Genomic DNA, 18,281 nt, shown 5'->3' on the forward strand with positions numbered 1-18,281 from the left:
AGTGGTTACTTAAGTGTGCTGGTGAAGGGCAGGTAATGCACGTTTACTGCTAGAGTACATTAAGGTAAAAATCCCAATTCAGACCCAATGTTAATCTTGAAAAAGATTGGTTGTGGAGCCATTGATACTAAAACTATGTCAAATGCTAGTCAAATGCTGTGATGATTCCATCCAATGCAGGGTGGAAAAACCCCTTTGTTTTTCTGTGCACTTCTTGTTTTGTACTGAGACATAATCATGCAAAGCCATGGATCTTTTCCCTTTTCCACCGCTCATGGAAATATGTAACTATGGCCCCCAAACATCTGGATCCTGATGTTAAGGTGTTAAGGAAACTAAGATTAAACAGGTGTTAGAAGGCAAATGCTTAATGGTGATATTCTTCCCAAAATCAATTATATAAAACATAATCAGACAAGGCCATAGTTCAGTTCCACCTGGTGCAGCTGCTTGTCTCGGGCAGCAGGAGATATCTGTGAGCAGGCATTTCCTGGACAGGTTCTCCTAGCCTACACCAGATTGTTTTGATGGGGTTTTCTGAAGTGCTAGCTGTTATTTAAAACTTGCCAGTGGGGAGCTTTTGTCCCTTTGTGTCCTCTCCCATAACTTTTCCATTCCTTCTTTGGCTGTTAGAGTTGGTGTCCTGGGGCAGGACCACCGAGGTGAGAGTCTCCCTTTCATCTTTTACCACTTCCTTTGAAGTTCATTTGGCATCCCTCAAATCAGGGTTGGGAAAGATTGACCATCCTGGTCACCATCTTCATGACAAAATTTTATTTCTTTTTCCATATAGGCAAATGTCAGGAGAGTAGGAATTGGAAGGACCAAGTTTAACACTTTTATATATAGGCTTGTTCTGAAACGAAGACATTATTTTGAAATTAATGACTTTATTTACAGAAATCTGTAGTAACTATATATTATTAACTGGGACTTTTGTACTAAAGAAGTTTCCTGTAACTTAAAACACATTGGTTTTTGAAATTTAGCTCTTGGGAGTTTATTTAGTTTTGACTGAGAAATTGCTAAATTCCTTATTACTGTCATTTTGTTCTCATCTGATAGAAAAATTGTCCCATTTTATTAATGTCCTTATTTGTCACAGCAACATTATATACAATAGACTTGTTTGTATCTGTTTTGTATTTCTTCTTCTTAAGTCACCCAGCCTTCCACAACAAATGTTCAAAATATTTCTTCTCTCCCTCTTTATCTGTCTTGGGTTGAAACTGAATAGAGCTGATTAATGGTTGTGGGGGCGAGGGCGGATAGGAGAAGGGACCGTGTGAAACCTCTAATTACTTTAATCCCTTTTCACATAAAATTTAGAAAAAAAAATAGACCAATTCCCAAATGCAAAATGAAGAAAGCCACTGTCTCAGAAACAGAAAAGCAGCCTGTAGGGCTCTGGGTGAATGGATGCAGCAGACTGGCTTGGCCTGGTGCTCCACCAGTCATGTGGTGGGGTGGGCCTAGGTGGTAAAACACTTGAGTAAAGTGTGTTCCTGCTGGTCATTTACTGATTGACACTGATTTATTAGAGATGGGTTTGGTCCTTGGGGCAGGGGAATGCAGGTAGGCAAGCACAGGTTCTGGACTGAATTCTGTGTTGAGGGTTACCAGGTTCTGGACTGCAGGAAGGGTTGGAACAATGCCTCCCGTGGCTGTGTGTGTGCTCCAAGTCCCAGTGAAGATACACATGTGCAGATGTTGCAGAACAGATGTTGGTCAGTGGGACAGGGTATTCCCCAGTGAAGAGAGGGTGGGTGCTGCAGTACTTCTGAAGGCCTTGTGCACCTTCCAAAGTTCTGCCCTGCAGCTGAGAGGGCACATGCATTGTGCATTTTTCTTGATGTTGCATGGTTTTAACATCTAAATTGTTAGTCTGACCTTTGTGTGCATGACATACCATATTTATTGCATGCCTGCATGTGAATGTAATATATAGTGTCTGCATATAAGAGGCATGCAGTATGTCTTGGATTTAGCCTTTCCCTTAATTTGCTTCTTTATCACGTGTAGCTCTCTGTGCTTGGCACAGTTGACTGTGTCTTTATTTCCAGAAGATGAGTCTTTTCCACCATCACTGTTGAGGTGTGAAGGATCAGTGCTCTCAGTTGTGTTTAAATGGATTTAGGGAGCCAGTTGGCATTGACTGTTCTAGAAGTGTGATAAATATTTACTTACATCTATAGATACATTTACATCTCTCTCCTAAGACCCTCCCCCCCCCCACACCTCTGTTGAAGACATAAATGCTTTCTCTTTTTTCATCAATAGCTCTACAAAAGAAGGAAATTTATATTTAATGAGGGCCTGTCTCCTGGTGTTTACAAATTCCTCTGTGACGAGACTACAGCACTAGCACATGGAGACATTTATACTCTAATAGGATTTACCTTTACAAGTATCTGAAAACCTTTTAAAGCAGAGATTAAATTGTTTAGCTCAATATTTAATCTGTTACTTCCTCTTTAAAGATGCCCAGTGGAATTTGTCATACACTGAGCTGATAACACGTAATATTGATCAGTCATAAACATAAAACAGAGAAATCTCAGGAAGTCTTCTGCAATCCTTTTCTTTTTAATTAAATTTTGATCTGAACTGCTTTTGATTAATTTTCTTATTTGTAAGTATGTGAATTCTGGGGGCCAGCAAGTTTCTTAAGTTGCCTGGCATTGGTCTCTGGTGAGTGGCTTAGCTCAGGAACAGTATGATTGCATTTTTATGGTTTTCAGATATTTAATAGCTTCTTCCTGTCATTTTCTGAATGAGTGAATAAGGTTTAGCCCTCTGGGAGCCAGCGCAGCATCAGAGAGTGGAGAAAATGACTAGAATCTGTGTACTTGACTGATTGCCTTAGTCTTAATTGTTCTCTTAATTAGCTGCAGTAGCAACTGCATCTGGGGAGAGATCACGGTATTGGTAAACAGCCCCACCTTGGAGCCCTGTGTAATGCCTTTTGGAAACATGACAATGAGCTCTGCATCTCCGCTGAGACACAAACCTGCCAAATCTTCTGCCCCTGAAGTCTTTGGTTTCCTCGTGTGATCTGTCACTCTCGGCTGTGAGATGCAGGCCCCCAACTGTTTGTTCTTAAACAAATTAAGCTTTAATATGCCAAAAGCCAGCTTTAGTGAGCAGAATAAGGGAAGGGCAAAACAAAAGGGTGTCGGTAGAGGGTTGTTCAGACAACTTGAGGGTGTTATCCAGATTAGGAGTGGGAGACAGATGTGCTTTAGGGAGTCAAGGCAGGCTTGAAATGTTTTATGGTGGGAAACGCAGGCAAAACTGAGGTCAGAGAAGATGTCTCGTGTCAAAGCAACCTTCTTCCTGTGGGGGTCAGCTCAAGCCTTCAGCGTGAGCTGCTGGCACAACCCAGCCACATCCTCCAAAAGGAGGTGTCTGGCATGTCTGTGGAATGAAAAATATTGGGTGGTGGTGGAATTGCCCACCAGTCCAACTTCATTTCTCATACACTCAGTGATTCTCTGAACTCAACTCTGGGACTTGAAATGAGAAGTGTGAGGTTTAAGGTTTATTCTTCTGTGTTAAGATTTGTGTCATTTAATCCCTACTCCAGCTTTGTAATGTAGTCTTGCTACAGCACAGATCCTGCAATAATAGGCATAGTGGATCCCTAAAACTGATGGGTTTGAAGAATATCTAATTCTTTCATTGCTGAATAGCTGGCCCAAGATTTAGACTGAGATTATACTGGGTTTATTCATCTCTGCACCCATTTCAGTGCCTGTGGCATTCCATGCAACAGGGCACTGGAAGTAGGAAGTGTGAATTAATGGGATTTTAAAGTCTGACTGAGGCAGGTTTGGAGACCAAAAATGTTTTCCTGCTTTTAATTCATTTTTTGATTCTTTAATGCTGCAAGCAAATAAATTTGCTGTCATATTGCAATATTTCCTTTTCAATACAGCATTTTCCTTTTCATGTGCCTATCCAAACAAGGAGAATACTGCTGGATTATTTGGTTTTGGTGCTGCCAAAAGGAAATGCATAGAAGGGCATGAAAAGTTTTGCTGCTCTGTCTACCTGGCTTTCCAGTGGCCTATTTTTAAATTAGTGAGTATCTCTTTCTTAAGGGCCATCAGTGCCAGAAGTTGGGTATTTTCTATCTCTTACAGAGGTTTAGTTCATAGCATCATTTGTTGTGTTACTATAACCTGTTTATTACCAAGATTACACTTAATCTGCACAGTTCACCTTATCCCTAATTAGCAAAAATTTGTGATCATTTTGCATTGTAGAGGTGTGAGATTTGGAAGACTTCTCCTGCAGTAATATTTTAGATATCCTTCCTCTAGAAGCTTTTCTGTGCTTAGAAACCCTTTGCAACTCTAAATCTTCTGTTGAACCCCTTACTGAACTTTAAGCCGTGGAAAGAAGGCAGGTTCAGGTGAATGATGAGCAGATAATGTGCATGGGATAAAAAAGGCCGTTTAGGCAGGTTTGTAGTAGTTAATTCTGAAATTAGTAGTGAAGGTTAAACTACATTTTATTATATTAGGGGCAATAAAATTCTGTAGGGAGCTATGGATGCTGGAATCCAGGATCAGCAGTGGTTAAAGTTTTATTGCAAATTAACTCATCCTATGAAACAAGCAGAAATTAAATCTAAGTAGAAAATTCAAGCTATTTATTCTAAGCATGGCTTTACTAGTTTTAAATTCCTGTGGAATACTGAAAGGGCAAAACAGATATTTAAAAAAAAAATATTGTTGAAGTGAAAAAATGAATGCATTCATCATAACTGTAGCAAGAATCCTTCTTGCTGTTCTGAGAGCAGCATAAGCATGAAAACCATTTGCAGCTTCAACTGAGAGATGTGACGTGTGTGTACATTCAACAGGGCATTAGAATTCAGAGGAATGTGACTCTAAATGGGTCATTCTTTCCTTGATACTGATGCCTTGAGAGACTACCTAGAGCAGAGGCTAGACAGTGTTAAGGGAATAAAGCAGGTATTTATTAAAAAGGCCTTCACAGGATACACCTTGGGCAGTACAAGAGCCTGGCTGAGGCTACACACAAGATGAACAATGGACCAAATGTTTTCACATTTTTGAAAGTTTTGGTCCATTTACATATTTGGGTTAATTTTTCAATTACAGCTTCAGGTTATGAAGTCCCATCCTCCCAGACTGCTCTCCCCAATTTGCTGTTGTTTATACTTCTTGGGCCTGAAGCTGTAGCTGTGTCCTTGGTTCTCAGGCTGGAAAAGGATTATTTTGTCTAGCTACACTGTGATGAGAACTTGCTAACACTTCATATGAAGTTCAGAGTTATACACCAATGCAGTACAGAATCTGGAAAACATGGAAGTTAAAACTTAAGGCATCATTACTGCTTAGTCCTTCTGATCAAGCATAAGACAGATGTGAAGGTGGGTGGTAAGCATTGAAGGAATAAATGCAGTGGATTCTGTATCACAGCTCTGAGATGAAGTTTTGTTGTATAGGATGTGTAGAATAGAGGTGAATAAATTATCAAATTCTGTTTTTTATTTAAAAAAAAATTGTTAAAGTGATTCCTCCTGATACAGCACCCAGTTATTTCTGTGTGTATTCACTCTTTGAAGACACTTATGTCAGCTTATTCTCTTGTGGTGACTAATGATAATATTAATACTCTACTGTTTAAACCAAACCTAAACCCTCAGAGCCAGTGAGTGGATTATTACCACAACTGTACTAGTATAAATCCAGTTACCCCTGCTGACATCAGTAAAATTAAGATTTATTGGAGAAACTTGTAGCAAGATCCTAATGTGATCTAATGTTAATATCACTTTTAACATTAACTTTTAAAAGCCTTAGTTAAAAGCCATGGGTTACTGAGTAATATGTTCTAAAGGCCAAAGATAATTAGCAGCAATATACCTAAAACTATGTTTTCTGATTTTTGCTATCAAACTGAGATTGCAGTTTGCTTTCCACTTGTTCTACAATGTTTTTAAACTAACTTGGGCAAATTCTGCTTCAAAATTTCCTATTACCAGGTGGGTGGAGATGGATTTTGTTGGAAATAGACACTTGTGCTCATTAGAAGTTTTTTTAATACAGTGAGATTAAGAAATAATTTGCTGGAGATTTCTTGTTGCTTCATTAGCTGTGTGCTTTTCTCGCATCTCTACCTCAAAATTTCCCTTTGTGTTAAAGAGGATGATTCTGAAAAGTTTTGTCTGCTCTGTGAAACAAAAAAAACATCTGTGCCTGCCTAGTTTCCTGTTTTCCCCAAGCCCCTTCTGGATGTGCTTGTCTGTGCTGCTCATGGAGAACTATGCTGTGAAATCCCACAGTGCTTAGAAACCTCAAGGGCCATAATCTTAAAAAAAATATAAAATAAATTGATTATTGGGAATGCCAGATATGTTATGAGCACAGCCATAGATTCTTTCCCTGCCTGTGGTCTGGGAGTGGCAAAGCCGCGTTTTGTGGATTGCTGTGCTGCCTGGTGTGGCTTTGGGGTGTGTTCAGGCATCCCCATGTTCCACAGTCAGCAGCATCACAGATGTTCTTTCTCTGTGGAGTGTTCATTGTATGTCCCAAATAATGGATCATGCAGTTAACACTGTTCTTTTTCTGGATTATTTTCTACTATGTTATTACCCACCATATTGAGAGTTTACCAGAACTTAGAGTGGTATTTCTAAACCAGTGTAGTGATCATAAATGTTAGCTACAAAGGCGGAAAGGGAAGGTTAATCAAGAAGGGAAGTTAAAAGCTGCTGTTTGTGAACCTGTTTTGTAAACATGATGCTCATTCCTAGAAGTCAAAGTCCCTTACTTTGGCTTTCAACCTTACTATTTGCTGTTTGTCTTAAGCCCTGACCAGCCCAGTGTGTTTGTTCTCCAGCCCAGAGAAGTTATCTTCTTTACAGATTTGGGCAAATGAGGCAAAATGAGAACAAGTGAGCTCAAAATTGCCAAGTTCACCCAGAAGGTTTTGGAGGGCAGGGGATAACTTGGAGGGCATGCTGAGCCAATCTATGCAAAAAACCGCTGTTCTATCCCATCTTCTAAAGAGAATAAAAAGCTGATCTTATTCTCAAATCTGTTTCGCATTTGTTTCTGCAAGTAAGAGCTATAAATATATGCAGTTATAGTCAGGCTTTCTCAGGATGTCCATTAATTACAGGTATCTGAAATTCCTCTCATATATCATTGTTCTTCTAAAACACCCAAAATTTCACTTTATGGTGAAACAGATTATTAGATTACAGTTTGAATGACCTCAATATCTTTCTGCCATTTGCTTGACTACTTCCAATAAAACTATAGGTAGAGGGTACATTTTAATTTACACCATGGCAATAGAATTAGGCAGATTTTTGGTTAATTTTCATAGTGATTAACTGAAAAAGAAAGATTCAGATCTGAGTGAATACTTGAATCACAATTAATAATTTATTCAATAAATTGTTTGTGCAGATTGCAGAATTCTCTGATTTATTTGCTGTAGGAAGTTGCTCACAAAGTTCTTCAATTAATAATTCATTGTTTGAAGATTGTTCATAAATACTTAGGTTTGTGCACTTGTGATTTGCAATTCATATTTTATAATTGTTAGTCTTTTTTAGCCTGCTGTCTGGTTGGACAATCAGCTTTCCTGATTAATAAATGTAACTTGTGAATATTGCAATTCTGTATTGAGGTAGAAGTAGAGATGATTTTTTTATAGTTTTGTTTGTTTGTTTTTTTATTTAAAATATGGTACTTTCAATATTTGATCACTTGTGCTATTCATGTCCAAGATTCAAAGTCTGGATTTGAATGCCTACTCATACACTCAATTTCCATGTGTATATTACACTGAGGAAGGATGATACAAAAGGTCAGTCAAATCAAAACCCAAAATGACAGCAAAGTCAGCCAAAAAAAAAAATTAGTAAATCTGCCTTGCTGTGTTGAAATGCATAGTCATGAACAGGTTCTCTCCACCTGCCACTGTCCATTCAGCTCTACAAGAATAATATTCAGGTCAGCATGAAGGCATTTATTTGTCATTACTTCCCAGGTTGATAACAAAGGTGACCAAGGTTTTGCTCAGTACTTAGAAATGAAAATGTACTTGGTAACACTTTGGGTTTTTTTGTGGCCTTTTTGTGTCTGGAGATGAAAATCTGGCATCACTGAAGATAACAGCAATCATCATGATTTTTGGTTTCCTTCTGGGTTTAAGAGTAAGGATTGATTATCAAGGCGGTATAAAGGTAGTTAAATTTATGTAACCTGCACAGCCTGGGTTCTGAGAAGCCAAAGTTTTTTACTCAAATACTGATTAATGCAATTAAAAATATATAAATATAAATATATAAAAAAATATTTTAAAATATATGCTTAATGCTGATGCCTGGCAAAACTTTGCCAGTGGGAGCATATGGAGTAGGATTTGCTTTGTCTGTGACAGATCAAATCTCCTGGGTCTTTGAATGTGCCTACAAAAGATCTCAGTTCTGGTGGTGTTTATCAGAAACCAGAACTTTTTGCTGAGATTTGGTAGGAAGAAGAGTATATTAAAATTTTTTTTAGGTGTTTGGAAAAGATCTCCATTAATTTGGGCATAAAAGAGTTTTCAAAACAGTTATGATTGGCTTCCTACTAAACCAGAAGAAAAGATGTAGCATAATTTTTACATCCAAATGTTAATTCCTGGTTGGATACTAATAATTTTAGATAACCTACTAATGCCAATCTTCTTTATTTTGTCAAGAACTGATTTAACCCACATAATACTTACATAAACAACTGTCCACTCTGGGCCAAATTCCATCCTGACTGAAGGTGCATTTGGGATACAATGGCCCAGAACTGTTCAGTGTAAGTATTCCTGCAATTCTGAACATTACCTTTTTTTTCCTCCAGACTCTCCATTGTATTATCTTTGGAAGGAAATAATGTCAAAAGGCTTTAAAATGTATATCTATTATTTTAGTGATTATGTTATCAAAACCCATCTGAGACATCCTTGCCTCTCTCTACTTAACACACTGCTTCTCTAGGTCCCCCTCCCCTGCTCTCTCTGGTGCTTTCTCTGAGAGAGCAAAGTAAAAATTAAATAATAGTTGACATCATTTGGTTGGACTTGTGCTCAGATTCTCTCTATTATTCATGTGATCTTTCTTTATATTTTTCTTTTTCATTCACCGTTATATTTTATTTACTTTAATGAGCTGGATGCTGTTGTTCAGCCTGGGACTGGAGAGAGACCTGGCGTGCTTTCAAACTATTGTTTCGCTGTGGTTGAGATTAACGTCATCAGGATTTTCCTCTCTGTTATTTATTAAATCTTTTTCTTCCTCTCTCCCTTCTTCTCTCATGTGTGAGGAGTACCTTGGTGATAGTCATTGAATAGAAGCTACATAAAAATAATGAATACAGGTTTTAAGCCTTTCATTCACACCTTTGTTTATAGAGACAATGTTAAGTGCAGCAGATCTCCAATTTTATTTGTTTCTCTTTTCAAATCTGAGTTGGATTCCAGCAGAGAAAATATGTATATTCAAATTGGACTCGTGTAAATTCCCTGAATTCTCATTTTCTGTAGAAATTTCTGCTCAGCAGCACCTCTGTGTAGAGGTAGTCCTCACTAATAAGCCAATACTTATGTGTGGTGTCAGTAAAATAGTGACAGAGGACAGTCAAAGGCTCAGCTGCAAAGGGCAGAATGGGCTTGAATTGCCTTTGCAGATCTCCTCTGCAGAACAAGTGTATCTTTTGGTCAATTTGTTGAGCTAAATACACACTTAGGGATGTAGTCATGTGGCTTAGATCCTCCCACCTGCCTTTTGCTGGCTCCAAGCACTCAGAGGTGCCTATCCAGGAGGAAATGTTACTCAGTTTTAGACAGAATATAGTCTCTTGTGGTTTTTTCCCATAAAGGTGTAATTTTGGAGAAGGAAATATTTAAGCCTAGAATTTTGGTATTCAAAGTGTATTTTTTTTGTCTGAAAGCAATGTTTTCAGTGTGTCTGGCAAGGTGAAGCATCTCATTTTTGGTTGGTGACCATGAAAATTAAGAGGATTTCTATCTGGGAATTCAGAAAATACTTCAGTTTTTCTTGGTCTTGTGATAGACTAGGTATCAACAGCAAAAGGAGGCACATGGGTTGAGTGCAATAGCTGGAACAAGAGCTCTTTCCTCAGAGAGTCCTCTGCCTGTGCATGCCTCTTTTGAAAGGTACCTGTCTGTGTGGGCTCTTTTTCTTTACCAGACAGGATTTACTGCATCAGCAGTCTTCAGCACTGGAATAAAAGGACAGGCTGAGAATGTAATGAAGTCCATGGCACAGTTTCTCTTAAAATGAAGAAATACTATTAAAGTTTTTTTGTTTTGTTTTGTTTGTTCGTTTTGTTTAATCGGTTTATCACATAAGATATTCAGGTGGATTCCAGCATTCCCAAGTTGTTTAAATCAAGACTCTTTTGCCTGCTTTCAAAGAACTTGGTTCCTAAGGAATCTACTTGAGCCCATTCAGGTGTGTTGAAATACATCCCCTTTTTCTGTTGAACTACATTGCTATTTGAAATTTCAGTCACTGTGGAAGAGTATCTTTGATTATCTTTGTATTTCTTCAGAGTTAGTCTTTATTCTTTTAGTCTCCTTGACATTTGTATTTGGAAGAGCATTTGTATTGATCCCAACATGTGGGTCTCAGACTATGAAACTTTGGATCTCAGAGCTGACCTTTGAATGTCTGGTGAATCCATCCTCACTCATTGTAGCAGAAACAGGGACCTGGATATCTGTTCTCATTTATCCTTTGGAATAACCCACTTTTCTCCAGCCACTGCATCTGGGATAGATAATCACTAAACTCTTCTCTGAAAAACTCCCTAGGTCTACAAGACCTGTGGAATAACATGAATTGCAGATCTTCTAGCTAAATGCAGAGTGAGTTGGAGCTGTGTTGTGAAGGCACCAACCCCAGAAGAACTTTTAGGCTTTAAGAAAATTCAGTCTAATCCTAAGACCTCTGGAAAGCATCTCAGAAGGACTCTTTTGAAGGGCTGTTTTGAAAGGGATGACTCAGTGGAAGAGCTGTCAGTTGAGGCTTTCCTTTATGAAAACTCCTCTGCAATGTGATTCCACAAATGTTGCTTCTGCTTGCAATATTAGCATACAAGAACTCTGATTCTTGTGTGTGAAATTGCAGATAAGTTGATCCATAATAATTGATCTATACTGCAGCTGGACCAAATTTGCTACTCAGGAAGCAACTCAAGATGCAGCCTGAAAGTTTCTGCCTTCAAGTGATACAGTTAAAGACAAAAGCATGGTAATGATGTTCGTGTTCTGCTAATTATACATTGCCTTGGGCTTGGCACAATGGAGTTCTCAGGTTTTAATGGCTTTGCTTTATTCTGGCTACATTTGCTAGTGTATTATGGGCACCTTCAGTAACACCTTGAGCAAACCAGGCTGTGCACCAGAGCAGTCCACTTTTTGGCATTAATTAATTTAAGTGATGCAGGGGAGTGCAGCAGTTGTTGGAGCACGCGTTCATCAAAAGGTACCATTTGTGCATTAACTCTGTTCATGGATAACAACCTGCCATCCGTATGTTTCTGGCTTATCCTTGCAACTGATTTTCTAAATAAAGTTGAAACCTAACTAGTATGGTATTGAGTCCCTTGCTGTTTCAGTTTGTCAGACTTTCCAATAAAAAGCTTGTGTATGATGGCTTCATGCTTTTGGTATGTGTCAGAAATAGTTCTATGCATATACATTACAAAATTAGGATTTAATTTTTGTTGTGTAGCCATAAAAAATTAGATTATATAATTATTATGTTTTCCTTTCTTATCTTTTATATTTTTAATATAATTTTTGAGGATGCCACAGGGCACTCCTGCTGTGAATTAGCTGCAATAAACTCTCTTAAACAGATAAACATCAAAGAGCAGTAATGTTTTAAAATGAAGCAACCTGCATTCAAAATCCAATTGCTTTATGTTGTAGATCTTGAATGCTTCAGCTGCTAGAAGTGGATGGGGTTTCTCAAGGGCACAGAGGAGTTGCATTACTGGGATTTTAATGCAACAGGGATCATTCAAGTGAAGTTGCTAGCAAAATCCATTTGTTTTCACAGGAACAGGCTTTCTCCTATTTGTCTTCTTCCTTATGGAAAATATCAAGATATGAATAAATTCTCTGCTACCAGGAATCCTGCTCTTGTATTTAGACTGTTCTTATTGAACAGGTTCACAAAATCTTGTGGACTTCATGGTGAATTTTTGTGGATAATTGATTAACTGCAAACTTCAGTAGGAATATTAACTAAATAATTCCTTTTTAAATAGTTTAGAGGATTTTCTGTAGTCTGGCATTCATGTGGAACCTAGAGCTGCTACTAGAACTGAAGTACCAAGCCTAGGTTCTGTTGAAATGCTGTCAATGTGACAAAAGCCCCCAAATTTGCATTTTGGGACATCTGCTTCATATAGCTAAGGCACTCTACCTCCTAAGGCTAAGGCTGCTTGGAAAGGTCACCTCCCGACAATAATGTGAATACAAGATCAGAAAAGCAGGCACCCACATTGCCCAAAAAATACTCTGAAAGTTAATAAGACCTCACACATAGACTGTAGGATGTTTAGGGTCTTACCATCAAGGGTTATGTTTGCCCTTAACTCCTCAAGATTCTCCAGTTTTCAACCCGTCCTTGGTAAGAGTTGTGCTTTGCAGGTGCAGAGATAAAAATATTTATATTTTTTACAGATGCATTTGATTGCACTATGCTTTCGCCTCTTTTGTATAGTTTTCTGATGATCTGGGTGGTAAATTGATACTTTGTTTAGTTTTAACTTGAAATAGATATGGGACTGGGGCAAAACCAGAGTTGAATAAAGCCCCCTATTTCTTTTTTCCTTCTTAAAGCAAAACCTGTGTTGAAAGATCCAACCTCTCTGATACAGTAATTACAGGGTGCTATCCTTAGTGATGGTAAATAGGTCCCTTTAGTGTATCTGTTTGATCTTGAGCTGTGAATTCCCATTCTCTCGTGGGTGTAACTGTAAACAAGAGGATTAACATTGCTTCAGTGATGTTTTGCTTAAGTGAATCAAAGTTGAAAGGGTGTCTTGAATATCTGTAGAAAGCTTTGTGTGTTGCAGGGTTCCTGTGCTATATATATGCACAGTGCACCTTTCATGGTAAACTCCAGTGATGCTTTAAAGTTTGAGTTCATCTTAAGCTTTTTATATTTTGGTTGTTTTTGTGGACCATTGTGAGTGGGATCCTGTGTCTCTGTAGTAGTGACCACAAAGAGGCTGTGAAGTTGCAATCTATTACAGCCATCCTTTCAGCTACATCACTTTTCCCAAGACCTATCACGGAGAACAGATTCTCACTGTAAGATATTTGCCTAATTTTAGGCTTTCCTAAGGTGCAGTGATGGCAAGCAGTTACTACACCAGGGATGTGGGTCCCTAGGAGGGTGGAAGTCCTAAACCACTGTCTTCTGTTGGTGCTTGGAATGCAAGCAGAGGAAGGACTGTTTCTTGAGGGGAAGGTCTGATGGCATTCCATGGCTTGGTCCCAGTGTGGGTTGTCCATCATATCCATAAGGCTCCTCATGTGCAGGGCTCTGAAAAGGAAAAAAGAAGATGCGGAGAGAAGAGTGTGAATATTTTCAGTTCAGTCCCTACCTGACACGGAGAAGCTTCTGTGTCATGTCATCAGCTGTGAGAAAGGAGAGGGAGGAGCACCATCCCTGGAAACTTGTCCTTCTGCAGGGCTCACCACACTGCTCATCCACTCTTCAGCAGCCAAAATCTACCATTAGAGCACCCTCTGCACATGCATTTTTTTAATCAGGACTTTAATTAGAAAATACAGTCCTCCTCCCTTCCCCCAGTTATCCAAGTAAAAGCTTAATATCATGATTCCTTTTTTTTTAACCTTAACTCAGCCAGATTCTTACTGTGCCTGACACCTCTCTCTGACATGATTGATGTTTTGAGGGTTTCCCTGTTACCTCCTACCTTCATCTGATATGGCACTCAGAGCTTGTCAGTGTCAGAAGCTACATCTGCCTCGTGGCAGGAGCCCAAACCATGTCTCTTGGAGGGGACTTCTCCATGATTCCTTTCCAGGTTGTCAATTAAGTCTGTTGTTTTCATTTCAGCATGCCTGGTTGCTCTGATCCGAAGGAACCACTCTGCTCTGCTTGGAGGCAGTGCTTTCAGGAGGACAACAGGAGTTATGTGGGCCCTTCTTTCCTGCCTGAATCCTGTGGAGGAAGAAGCATTCACGTTCACATGCTATTCCTTGTTTCAAGATTATTTAAGGAACCACCGCTGTTGAACTAGCAGGGGATCTTTCCTTCGCTGACCTTTGCCAGAGCAGCTGATTGGTGTGCCCCAGCTGCAGGCCATCATCTTCTTGGGAAAGTTTTAAGATTGCCAGAAAAATGATCATCTTCTTTCCTAGCCCTTACTGATGTGTATGGGCTTTGCTGGCCTTTCCAACTCCAGTGTGGGAGGGGTTGTTTGTTTTCCTTTTAAATGTTATCCTGCCATCCTCCTTTTTTAACAATGCTGTATATACATGAAGACTTGCTGAGTATTCAGTGCGGCACATGGATGGAGTGGATGCTTTGAACTGCTTTTGCAACAATGGATTCTGCTTGACTGATAATGAAACCATGGGATAGACCTCAGGGAGGTGAGTCATATGTTAATTTGTTCTTGACGTTTCCTTGGTATGTTAAAAGCTGTGATCTTTCAGAAAAATATCTTAGTTTATTATATTTTTTTTTTTAAAGCTACTTCCTGGGGCCATGGCAGATGCTGTTTTGGAATGGCACCCAATGAGTTGTTTAATGTAGTTCAGTGCTTGGTTGGCATTCTGCTATTGTGTGAATATTTTTGATACTTCTTTTACCACAAAGATATTTTATTAAGAGTGGCACATTGTTATACACATGTGGTGCTATGGAGCTCCAGAATATGCATGGGACATAATGTTGAGCTGCAGAAACACAATAGCAATGAGTCACTGAAATCCCTTGTTGGTCACAAGAGTTTGAACAACTGCAGTGATAATCTTTTGAGACAATGTACAACTCCAGTGGTATTTGCTATCTGCTCTGTGGTCTCCCTCAGTTAGCTGCTTGATTGGCTTGGCTTTGTGGGTATCCTAATCATGTTGGCACAGTCACTTTGATTAACAGAGACATGCAACTTGGAAATCTCTAGGCTTGCACCGACCTCAATAAAGTTGTGTGCTTTTTCGCTTTCCAAATTTCAGCAGTTTCCTGAGGGCACAAGAAATGTTTTGCACAGTTTTCCATGGCAGTTGATGAATACTGAAATGTGGGGTTCAGAGGAGTCCACCTGCTTCTATGTGAATTGTAGGCTCAAGAGAGTAAATAAATTTATATATTAAAAAAATGGGCGAATGCAGGACTGTGTCTTAAATCTGTGTTATTTTTCCATGGCCTTTCCCATAAGTTCCAGGTCATTTTAAGCATTAGCTTTAGCCCTTTCTTTGGTAATACAAGAGAGCAGTCTCATCAACATGGCTTCATTGGTGCCCAATCTGGAAAATCTTCTCCTGTTATATCTACAGTATATTTCTAGGTGTCATGCTGAATGCTCTCTTGATCTTTAATTTCTGTAGTGCTCTGGCAAAATGGTGGAAAGCTTAATTCCGGTTATGCCTCAGAGCAGAAGAAATAGAAGTTTAATATCTCATAATACACCTAAGGAAACTGAGGGGATATGAAATCCATGTGGTGGTTTTACTAGTGGCTATTCCTCTGCAAGTTGGTTCTTGACCATATTCCCCAGTCTTCTACTTGCGTTTTTTAAGGAAATACAATATTTTCAATGGCCATCATCTACTGCTATGTGGTTCTTGAATCACCATCTCTATCACTGAAGGTAAAGATGTCTTCTAAAAGACAGCTCAGTCAAGCCAGAAGGGTATTTAACTTAGATACCATGAAAGGCAAAATGTCCAGTGTTGAAATTTGAAATAAAATGTGATTTTGGAGGGAGATATCCCCATCTATCCACAAACATGTATTTTTTAAGTATGCTTTAGATGGGGTAGCTCTCACAGCTGTTGAAAGTGTTGTTTGTAGAGAGAGTTTGTAGATCCCTGCAGTTATGCTTAAGGTAGTTTCCAGGACCCATTTGAGTGGTCTCTTTGTTTCCAAAAACCTTAAGCTTGTTTCTTGGAGCCCTCTTTCCTCCTTAACTCAGCTCTGCCTTGTCTCACAGGGGTTACCAGGTCACAGGCACATTTCAGGGGAGTCATCTTTCAAACTTAAAAACTTCCCATCCCCTCTCTGTGATGTTGTTGTTAGGGGTCAAACCTCATGTTCCATTTCTCATTGAAGAAATTGTTACTTAAAATATACCACAACACCTGCTTCCTTGACCCACTTTGCCTTAAGCCCTTTTTTATAAGATTTTTTTTTTTTTTTTTCCTTAGTGGTAAAGAGATGAGGGATCCTGAGGTCACTGTGCCATGTGGGACATCAACTGAATGTGCCAAAGAATATGAACATGAGTCTTCTCACAAGTGAGCGGTTTCCTGCTGTGGAAATTTCCCCCATTTACAGTTATCCTTCCATTCCTCAAACATTTTTTAGGTCTTTAAAAAATGTCATTCTTCAGTTGGAATTTATAGTAATAACCTCTTCTTGTCCAAAATAATTGTGTTTATTAGTGGTTCTTTTGAATCATTCAGGATCTGCATTTTCAGTCTTTCAGGAAAAGGAAGGGAATCACATTTTTTAGCTTGTTTTGCCACATTATGAAAAAGCCCATTTCATTCTGTCTTTTTCTGTCTCCTCCTCCTTATTCTCTTTTCATTCACAAGAACATTTGGACTTACAAGTGATTTTAAAATAATTTTGGTTTTTATTGTTATAGAAGCTGCTGTCTTGTCATGCATATTAATTTGACACTGCTAATCCTATACAAACACATTTCTGGTACTGACTTCTTAGGAATGCAAGTATTTTAAGTATATCAGTGTAAACAGAGTGTATTAGACTGATAGTGTAGTGTGTATGTCATTATTTCACTTGACTGTCCTAAATCACCACTTATTGCATATGCCACCTGCTTTTGTGTTCTAAGTTATTTGCATTGAGGAAAGTTAAGCACACAGTAGTTATGAAAATAATCTTGTTTTCAGCTACAAGTTGTTTTTTTTGCCTCTCTTTGAGGACTCTGTAGAATGAAACATTTACTCACTTTGAAGGGAACTGGTGTAACACTGCAGAAGAATTTAAGATACTTGGATAACATAGTAAGAGAAGGTACATAAGCATCTGTATGAGAAGACAATTGTTTCTTTAAGAAAAGATCAAAAAAGGGGGAGAGGTGGAGTTTTCCTTTGTTTTGTTTCTGCATGTTTTCAAAATGAACATCCAATGAGGATGCTCCCTTTCTGCTCTGGGCAGGGGCCCAGGGAATTGACACAAATTCAGACACAAATTTTGTACCTTGCTTTTGTCAACTGAAGCTGGAATTGCCCCTTATTTTAACAAAGGATATTCTCCTTTCCAGCCTCAGTGGCTGGGAATTGAGCGTGCAGTTTTATCTCAGTGTCACGCTACTGCAGATGCTGGATGGGAAAAGAGGCCTTCAAATGGAGTTGAAAATACTGCAAGCAAAACACTGGACAGCTTGGGCTGCTGAAAACCTTTTGCATGAAGCCCTGGCTCCCTTAAAGTAGCTGGCAGTGCTCCCGTTGAGTTCAGTACAGCCAGGATTTTGCCTTATATATTTATTCTGATTTATGAAAAGCTCAGTCATCGTGGTATCTAAGCACTGAGATACGGTATTTAGTTACAAACAATCATTTTAAGAGTGATGCCAAAATCTACACATGCATTAGACTTGGAGATTAAACAACATGGAGCTTTGGTTGCATGTGCTTCTCCAGTTGTAATTATTCTTCATTCTGAACACTGCAGACCTCCGTGCTGTTGGGCACAGAGGGGCTCCAGACTGAGACAAATCAGAAAGATTATGTGATATAGTAAATAGCTATAAATTAATGGATCTTGCTGAGGTGCCAGTAACTACCTTGGTTTCTCTGTCAGCCCCAGAGGAATTAATAATTCCTCAGATTTTAGCCAGCCATTGTAGGAAAGGATTTTAATCTTCTGCATTTTTTAACTGAAACTGTTTACTTTGCAGTAACTTGTACAGCACTGTGTGCTCTCCACTCTGATGCTGCATTACAATAACTTGCTGCAGAGGAAAGCTGGTTGAGTTCAAGTGAAATCTATCCCA

At 38.9% G+C, this 18,281-nt stretch overlaps 1 long non-coding RNA gene across 1 annotated transcript in view; it reads left to right on the plus strand.

Annotated features, from left to right (window-relative positions):
• LOC111926686 (uncharacterized) overlaps positions 1-18,281 on the plus strand; it is a 306,644-nt gene that overhangs the window by 106,716 nt on the left and 181,647 nt on the right. Inside the window, exons 8-9 of the long non-coding RNA XR_002863124.2 lie at positions 14,150-14,688; positions 16,465-16,554. This is a non-coding gene — a long non-coding RNA (uncharacterized LOC111926686). The remainder of the gene's footprint in view (positions 1-14,149; positions 14,689-16,464; positions 16,555-18,281) is intronic.

The sequence above is a fragment of the Cyanistes caeruleus genome, chromosome 2 (genome assembly GCF_971803275.1).
Source record: "Cyanistes caeruleus chromosome 2, bCyaCae1.hap1.1, whole genome shotgun sequence".
NCBI classification, from domain to species: Eukaryota; Metazoa; Chordata; class Aves; order Passeriformes; family Paridae; genus Cyanistes; species Cyanistes caeruleus.